The sequence below is a fragment of the Biomphalaria glabrata genome, chromosome 6 (genome assembly GCF_947242115.1).
Source record: "Biomphalaria glabrata chromosome 6, xgBioGlab47.1, whole genome shotgun sequence".
In the NCBI taxonomy this organism is placed as follows: domain Eukaryota; kingdom Metazoa; phylum Mollusca; class Gastropoda; family Planorbidae; genus Biomphalaria; species Biomphalaria glabrata.
Window position 1 is genome coordinate 39,057,350 of NC_074716.1, and position 8,662 is coordinate 39,066,011.

The 8,662-nt window shown below is 37.0% G+C and overlaps 1 non-coding gene across 1 annotated transcript; it reads right to left on the bottom strand.

Annotated features, from left to right (window-relative positions):
* Nucleotides 1-7,974: 7,974 nt before the first annotated feature.
* On the bottom strand, nucleotides 7,975-8,046 carry Trnam-cau (transfer RNA methionine (anticodon CAU)). The gene has a single exon. It is a non-coding gene; the product is annotated as a tRNA-Met (tRNA).
* Between the last annotated feature and the right edge of the window lie 616 nt (nucleotides 8,047-8,662).

Consider the following 8,662-nt stretch of genomic DNA (forward strand, 5'->3'; position numbering starts at 1 on the left):
TTGTGAACAAAATTAGTTGAATTACTATATAATTTTTGTATTATATCGCTACACTTCTGGTATCTTACCCGATTAAGTAAGGTGGAGGGGGAGGGGGCGATTGCTTCTGCTGCCCTCCCCACTCTAGCAATCTGAGTGGGGGGAAGGGTCTTATTTTTATGGAGAAATGCTGTGAACAAAATTAGTTGAATATCTATATTCTATAAGATACATATTGATGTTTTGTCCCATTTGTATATTATGTAGTACACACACTCTGATCTCAAATTTTATCATTAGTAAATATAAAATGAAATAGGGTTGTAACAGGTGGGAGGGGACGATACAGGCGATCGCCTTCCGCCCATCGGACAAAACAATATTTTTTTCTTTTTGTATTTTAGTTAAGAAATAACAAAATTTAAAAAAAATGTCACAAATATAATTTATATATGCTATAAATTTAATTGTTATAAAAGGTCGCCCCACCCCTATTCTTTAATTCCAAGTGCAATCATTAGCATAAATTGTATAAAAAGGAGCGAAGATTAACGTTTTCACTGTACCGCCATCTCTCCTTTTCAGTCAAATATGGCGACAGAGTTTATGTAATTGCACACCAATTAATCTTAGTTATTTTAAGAAAGACTTTGTTTTAGAAAATTTAGAATTCATAGGAAAATTTTCGTTATTAGAGTAACAATTGAGATGAGTTCTGAACCCAAATATTATTTTCCTAGTCACCATTTCCAACCTTTACTCATACTGATATTTTTCTATTGTATAAAAAAATTTGAGACTATAACTCACAATATATACTTGAATCCTAATGTAAATGTAAAAAGTTTAGAGTAGAATCTAATTGGCCCACTTAATTTCTCCTACCACTTCCGAAATTTTTTGTTTAGAGCTTTGAATGTTTATAGTTCTGTAACAAAACAAAGTTACAAACATGCCAATTGAACAAAATGTATCACTTACAATTTACAAATGAGGTTTTTTAAAAATATTATTTTTCGAATTTTTTTTTTCGGCAGCGATCCTCAAAGTCTTAATCTAAGTATGTGGGATATCTTATATCAAGGATATATCAAGGAACAAATCGGTTGCATTTTCAATGTAGTAAGGGCCTGTAAATTCATATTATAATATTTTTCAAGTACCGTATAACATTTTTAAAAGGTACTTTTTTTAATAGGATGAATAATGAGCTGTAGATGTCAGGAAAATGCGTTTCTGTAGGGAAGAACGCTTTGGCGTTTGTTTTTTTTTCGCTAAAGCTTGAGAAACACTGCTTAAAAAAAAATCTTATATATATATGTGGTACGCGCGTTTACGCTCAGGGTTAGGGTTTACTGGGCGTTAGGGTTAGGGTTTGTAAAAAAAATCGCCCCCCCCCCACTCCAAAGTTCTGGATCCGCTAGTGCGTGGTGGCTCTGTTGATGTCTTTCTTTTACTGAATATTTAATACAATTTTCAAAAGCTTGTTTTTTTTTTCTTCATTCATCTTTCTCATAGAAAAATGATTTTAAAAAAATGAGTAGAGCATTAGGCCTAAGAGTCAAGGTAGGTTCTGTTCAGACACACATGTTCTCTCACTCATGGCTTGTTCTTTTCTATTCACTTTTGTCCCCTTATGAAAACTTATAAATGTTGTATGTAAACGGAGGAGGCAAAGTGAGAGGGTAATGTATCACTTCTGACTTTCTGGCAAACATTTCCTCCAGTACACGTACAATGTCATCAACTTTGTTTTACGGCTCAGCCAACCGCTTCGCCTCACTTAGCATCCATTACCAAAATAACAAGTTGGCCTACACAGACTAGGACTGAACACAGAGCGCACGCCAAGCTTTCGTTTCCTTGATATAATTAAATGAACTCTCGGGGAGAAGAGTTCACCTAGACCAGTGTTTCCCAAACGTTTGACCTATGTGTACCCCTTTTATATTTTTTGTAATGCAGAGTTCCCCTCGCCCCCCCCCCCACTACACTTTAATTAACAGCACATAATAAATGAGTATTGAAAAAAAAAGCATAGCTAATGAGTTGCAACGCGTACCCCATTCAAAGTCTAACCGTACCCCCGGGGGTACACGTTTCCCACTTTAAGAAACACTGACCTAGACCTAGGCTATATGAGATGCACGGCATATCTCGAGACTTGTAACTTGTGTTTAGACCGACATCATCAGTGCAAAATTGTAAAGGCGGCCCTTTCAAATCTTTGTTGGGGGGTGGGGGGCATGTAGTGACAATCTATTTGAAACGCATTGTTTTACATCAAAACCTTCACTAAAACACTAGAGTTTGTTCCGCTTATGGTTTTTGGATGCTTTATTCCTAATATAAAATAATGAATTTATAATTGATGTAAATATCGCCCAGGGCGCCAATACATTCCAGGGGTTCTTCTATCATCACTCCATCACTTCAGTGTAAAGTTTTATCTCTTAGAGTACGCCGCTGATTTACATGACACATGATGAGAAACTTAACTTGGCACCCGAACCATCGGCAGTTCAACAGGATAACATAAAATAAGAAAAAAAAAAGTCTAACTTTTTTCCACCACTAGACATGAAAACACCTGTGTGGTGAGTCTGACTCCTCCACAACACACAACATCGCCCACAACTCCAGCAGCAGCAAAACTAAACACAAAACTTTCCTATACCCAGTTTTCATTAAAAAAACGGAAGGTTACTCCTAATTTCTACCTTAAAAAAAAAAAACGCACTTAAAAATATTATTTTAAGATCATGCTTTCTTTTAATTAAATTACATTTCAGAAAATGAATACAGATAACAGAAAAATTTAGGCCGCGTATTGCATCATGGGTAAAGAATTTGAGTCAAGAATCAGACTCACATAGAAACGCAGTTCCTAAACCTCAACTTCGTTTTACCCAGGTGTTAGGAGAGGGCAGCGTTTCTCAAACTGTGCTGCGCTCCCCCCCCCCCCCCCCCCCCCAGTTTGATGCGATGTGCTGATGAGGGCGTTGTAGCTATGCATCCATGTTTTCTTTTCAAGAGTGACAGTTCAGTACATCTTCAACTTTGCAATTTTAAAGTGTAGGCATTTCAATTTTACTTCAGAGAGTTCAAATTTCTTCCGAGTCAATTGCCGAATTGGAGGATGAGCTTACGAAGTTTAAGGTCATTACAAACTTACATGCTCACTACCTCAGTGTCTATTACACCCCTTCTTAATGTGACTTTATTTGACCTGCAGTTTATTCAACAGGAGAAATAGTTAATGAATTTTTATAGCTCACTATGAAGGGAGACGTATAGCGACGGGGCTCCGCCACGGACTCCGTTTGAGACTTTTACAGCGCCCCACCCGGGGCCCACCCTAAACCTCCTAACTTGCTTACGGGAGGGGGTGCGATCGTACGTTTATTTTTATTTTGGTAGATTACCTTTAAATCATGTCCCCCTATAGATCGCTAGGTCTAAAAGGAGTACTTCAAGGGGCGTCACTAGTAAATGTTTGAGAAACACTGGGGTAAGGCTTAATGCTAAGAAAATTCGGAAGGGAGAAAAACAAACGCTTTTAACAGACAAGATAATTCAGTGTGTGTGTGTTGAAGGAGTGTGTGGTTACCTGGACATAGGATGGGTAGAAGTGGTAAGCTCTGGGTCAAATAATTACGTCGAGAAATATGTCAAGGTGAACTTCTGTTGCTCGCAAAATAATCTTTAAAATTAAAAAAAAAAATGTCTCCCACTTGTAAGAGTGAGGTAATGTGAGGTAATTTGAGGTAAAGTGATGTGACTGGGCGCAAATTCTCCTAGGGTTTGAAAAAATAAATTACATTACAAAATAAATAAAATCTAACAAAAAAAATAATTTAAAAAATTCTTTAAAAAAAAAAGCTTATATCAAGCGTACTTGTATCAATTAGTTTGGATGAGTCATGTAATTAAATTTGTAATAGATCTAGACTGACAATAAAAAAAATATTCATAGAAATAAAAAAAAATAAAGATCTGAATTCGAACACAAGCCTTCTCAAGCCAACACGGAAACCACTCTGCTAGTGTTGACCTATTTTTCAGGTCTGTGGTCAGACGATGACCTAATTGAGTTTTTCAACTATTTCAGTCAATTACAATTTCTTTCCCTTGTTCGAGATACCAAACAAAATAAATTAATCACCAATAGTTAATTAACTAATTTTTAAAAAATTATTATTTATCTTGTGTTGTTAGATAAAAGTTATGATTGTGTAAAATTTCAGCTTAGTCCAAGATTAGGTGTGGGAGAAATAACATGTACAAACTTTTTACCAGCCAGGAAGCCAAAGAATGAGTTGATCAGTGGCGTAGCTAGGGGAGGGAGGAGAATTTTAAATCCCCCGAACCCCCACTTCAGGGGGAGGTCAAAATGAGAGTTTTTTACTTTAAATATTAAATATTACGCAAAATGCAGGGGCCCCCAAAGAGGTAAAGCGCCACCCCGGCCCCTAAATGATGGAAAATTCCTAACTACGCCCCTGGAGTTGATATAAACTTTGTAATAAACACATGTTCATTTTATCGTGTTTTTGCTTTTTTTATGCATTGCTACTTCCGATTATCTGTGTACCCGTCTAACTCATGAGTGAACATCACCTGGGAACACGCTTGATGAGATGCGAACGAAGATAACATGTTGAATCTCCCCTCCCGTATTCTTGGCATAAGATAGGTCTCGATGTATCTTGAGCCTCCGCTCTTTCTCTCTCCATTTTGTTTTCTTTCTATAGGTGTGTGATAGAGTGAATGTTATTTCAATAGTCAAGCTAATGTCCCCCCACCACCTAACCAATCTATACTAAAACCTATTAGATCTATTTCCTAAGGGACCTACGTGCACCCACGTGTTAACGTAGTGCTGTGAAACCCAAACTACGACCCGCGGGCATGGACGCCCGTAGGGTGAGGGGGTGTGCAAAATCGTGCACGTTCACCCCCCCCCCCCCCCGTTGGATTCTGAGTAGCCAAATTCTAGCCATTTTTTGCACCTTCAAATCCATTAGCTTCTTCTAAGTAAAAACTATGGTGCTTTAACTGACGTACAGTTGTAAAGGATAAGTTATTGTATTCGACTAATAACAGTAATAGTAATAATAATCTTTACTATCGAGAAGGAAATTTTCAAACAATTTGTGCATTTTACCACACAAAACTTGCCTAGGCTTATCAGGAATTGTTGCAGGCCATGTACGTGCACCCCCTCCCTGAATTCCGAGTAGCCAAATTTTAGACAAACTTTTGCACCTTCAAATCAATCTTGAAAGTAGCAACTTAACCAGCAATGCTTCCACTTAAGTACAGTTGCAAGGATAAGCTATTATTGTAATAAACTAGAATAAGCTAATCAGGAGTTGATGGCCGACCATGTGTGTGGCATTTACTTCTCGAGAGACGATCTTTTCACTTTGCAACCTGAGATGGAGTTACCTCTCCATTGCTGTGGGAAAGCATGGATGAAAAATGTGCTTGTGCTGGGCTGCCCACACGTCAACAATCGCCTCTCCTCCACACTGACCAGATCCAAAGGGATTGAGAGCCCTCGCCATTTTGGGTCAGGTTGATGGAGAGCTTGCCGGAGAACAGTGTCCCCTCTATCCCCTCCCTAAGGGGGTCCAGAACTGGATGCTCAGTTAGGGTTCCTAAAACGATGCAAGAGTTGGAACGTGAAGAAGACTCTCAGCACTGTGCACGTTAAGCGTTCATCACCAGCTTGTTCATGACGTCGAGAAGCAAGTCTTCAGTAAAGTTATTGACAGTTTCGAGAGCCGCAGTCAACGTTTACAGTTGTTTTTTTTCGATCGTAATAATCTGCGCAACTAGAAACTAATAGGAAAGTTAAAGCTACGACTAAAGCCATAGGTCGCAACTTGCACCCCTCTACGAAAAATCCTGCGGGCGCCCCTACTCGCGGGCCAATATGACCCTTGACGAGATGCTATCCAACTCCTCAAACACTTCTGACCACAATGCATAGCCTATAAAGGTTGGGTTCCGTTGAACTTGACCTTTGATTGAACGGTGATGCTTCACATGACAGGCTTATTTCAGCGACACATTTCAAAAATTATAATAATCAATGGAAAGAACTAGTTCAAAAGTAACACTTCTTTTCTAAGTCTTCGAGCATCTCATTACATGTGTTTGTATTTGTAGCTTCCCTGAGTAGAGAAAACTTCTGTACTCTGCCTCAATTGTGGTCATTTAAAAGAAATATCCTTTTTTCAACTTTAAGCTTCCCTCTGTAGAGATAAGTTCTGTCCTCTACTCCAATTGTGGTCATTTTAAAAGAAATATTCTTTTTTTTTCAACTTCTAGCTTCCCTCCGTAGAGAAAATTCTGTCTTGTACCTCAATTGTGGCCAGTGTAAGGAATTTTTTTTTCGTGTGTTGATATTTATAGCTTCCCTCCGTAGAGAAAACTTCTGTCCTCTACTTCAGTTGTGGTCAGTTTAAGGAAATAAAGCTATTTTCATGTTATTCTTTCACTTTCGACTAGTGAACTATACCGAGACCACTCGACTACATAGGCCAATTTGGAAACCAGTAGAAATATCTATTTCGCTTGTGCAGAATAGTATCTTAATGTCTTAACAACGAACTGACCTCTGGCTAGTTGCTATGTTAATTGGGTGGAACACAACTCTGCTGTTCATTTTCTTTGTCTATCTCTCTATAATACCGATTTAAAAAGTGAGTAATTTGATTTGCAGGCCCTGTGGTACATACATGCTTTATTATCAGTCAAAACATTTTATATAGTGTCACAGGATTGATCGTTGTTGAAAAAGGGGAAATAACTTTGTTTTAAATTTATAGTATTAGAAATTATAGGAGTTATGTATCCTATGAGTGAGTCTGGTGTGAATGTACATTTTGGTTTCTTATAGTTATAATGTTTTTTGTTTGGTGTAATGCACAAATTGTAAGACAAATTTCCTTACGGATAATAAAGATTATTATTATTATTATTTAGTAGTAAAGCGTTTTAAAATAAAAATGTATACATTTCATTTTAAGTAAAGTGGTAGATCTATGTCCGCTATCATTAATATACCCTCACTTCCCTTAGAATGGCTTAAGATGGAGACATTGAAGGAAATAACAAATGTATTTCAATTATATCCTGTATAGACGAAGACTTAACGAAGATGACAAAGTCAATCTGGACTGATGGATTTGTGTGAATTAGAATGTTTGTTTGTAAATGTTATTCACGTTTCGGGTGTTCCTTCAGATAATGAAGATACTTACATCCTAGCCCAAACTTCCCGCAGGGCGACGGGAGGAGGTTCTGAGCAGGGTTCGGGGACATTGAAGACCACAGAACGACAGTCCAGAGCGCATACCACAAGAACAGGGACAATATTTTTCTGTACCCATCCGTCAGAAAATGAATTTCCGTAGTGAACTAACAGACACCCTCATTAATATTTATCTAGACTAGTATACATGCATCTACTTGATCCTGATTGCATTTAATTACGTTTATGTAAGTCTGGTTAAACAGAATATTAATATATAGCCATTAAATAATGGCCAGCCTTAGGCATAGGTAAACTAAGTGCCTATTCTTTTCCTTCGTTAGTGGGGGCCTTGAACAATTTTAAAAGTTTTTTTTATGTTTTTTTTGTTGGTTATTGTTGGAGTACATTAGGTTTTTAAATAAATTGCATATATTTTTTCGCTGTATTTAATTTTATTTTTCTATTTGATTTGGGAACAACGAATTCACTTTACCTAGTGCCTCCAATTATCTGAGGCCTGCTCTGAGTAGATTTTATGTTTAGTTGTAAAATTGTGTAATGTGATATTATATATGTTTGTTCAGCCAAAGTTATATAGGCCTATATATATACATTCACTTGAACAATATAAATCAAATCATAATAGTTAGAATCATTATTATTTTATCTAACATCTCTAACACTAACACTAGGAAGACTTGAAAAAAAAAATTAAATTAAAAAAAATTTAGCAGAGCGTGGTTTCGATCCACGGACCTCTGGGTTATGGGCCCAGCACGCTTCCGCTGCGCCACTCTGCTTACATGTGTAAATTAGAGAGTAAATGTTAAGAGTGAAATAAAATAGCCATTGGTTTGTTGGCCTAGTAATTAAGTTATGCAGACCATGTTATATCTGTGATGGAACAGTCTTTCAATTTTGCCGTTAGCCCAGTATTAGTAGATCATATAAAATATAAGAAGGAAGCAAAGATCATAAAGTACATCAGCCCAATATATTTATTTATTTTTTTCTATGTATTTTTATACTTCACATTTTCTTAATATTTTAGAGAATATCTGTGGCTAGAGGGAGGGGAGAGTACCTCCAACAGTCGGTACAGATTTGATAACATTTTGCTCTTATTGGATTCAGACTTCGGTACCACCTTTCATAAGAGTTTTTTCTAAACTTAATTGACACACCTCAATCTCTTGATATACAGAGCCGACCCTAACAAATTGTGAGGCCCTATTTGCACGGGGCCCAGTCTGGTTAAAGGTAAGGATACTAAGAGAAAATAAATTTGTCTTTGCATTTTATGCATTCTTAATTGGAACTTCCGGTTTAGGTTAAAATGCACCCTATTATTACAGTTTTGATAAATGAAAGCTGACAATGACGTGTTTTTTTTTTTTTAATTGCCTGTAGGATTGG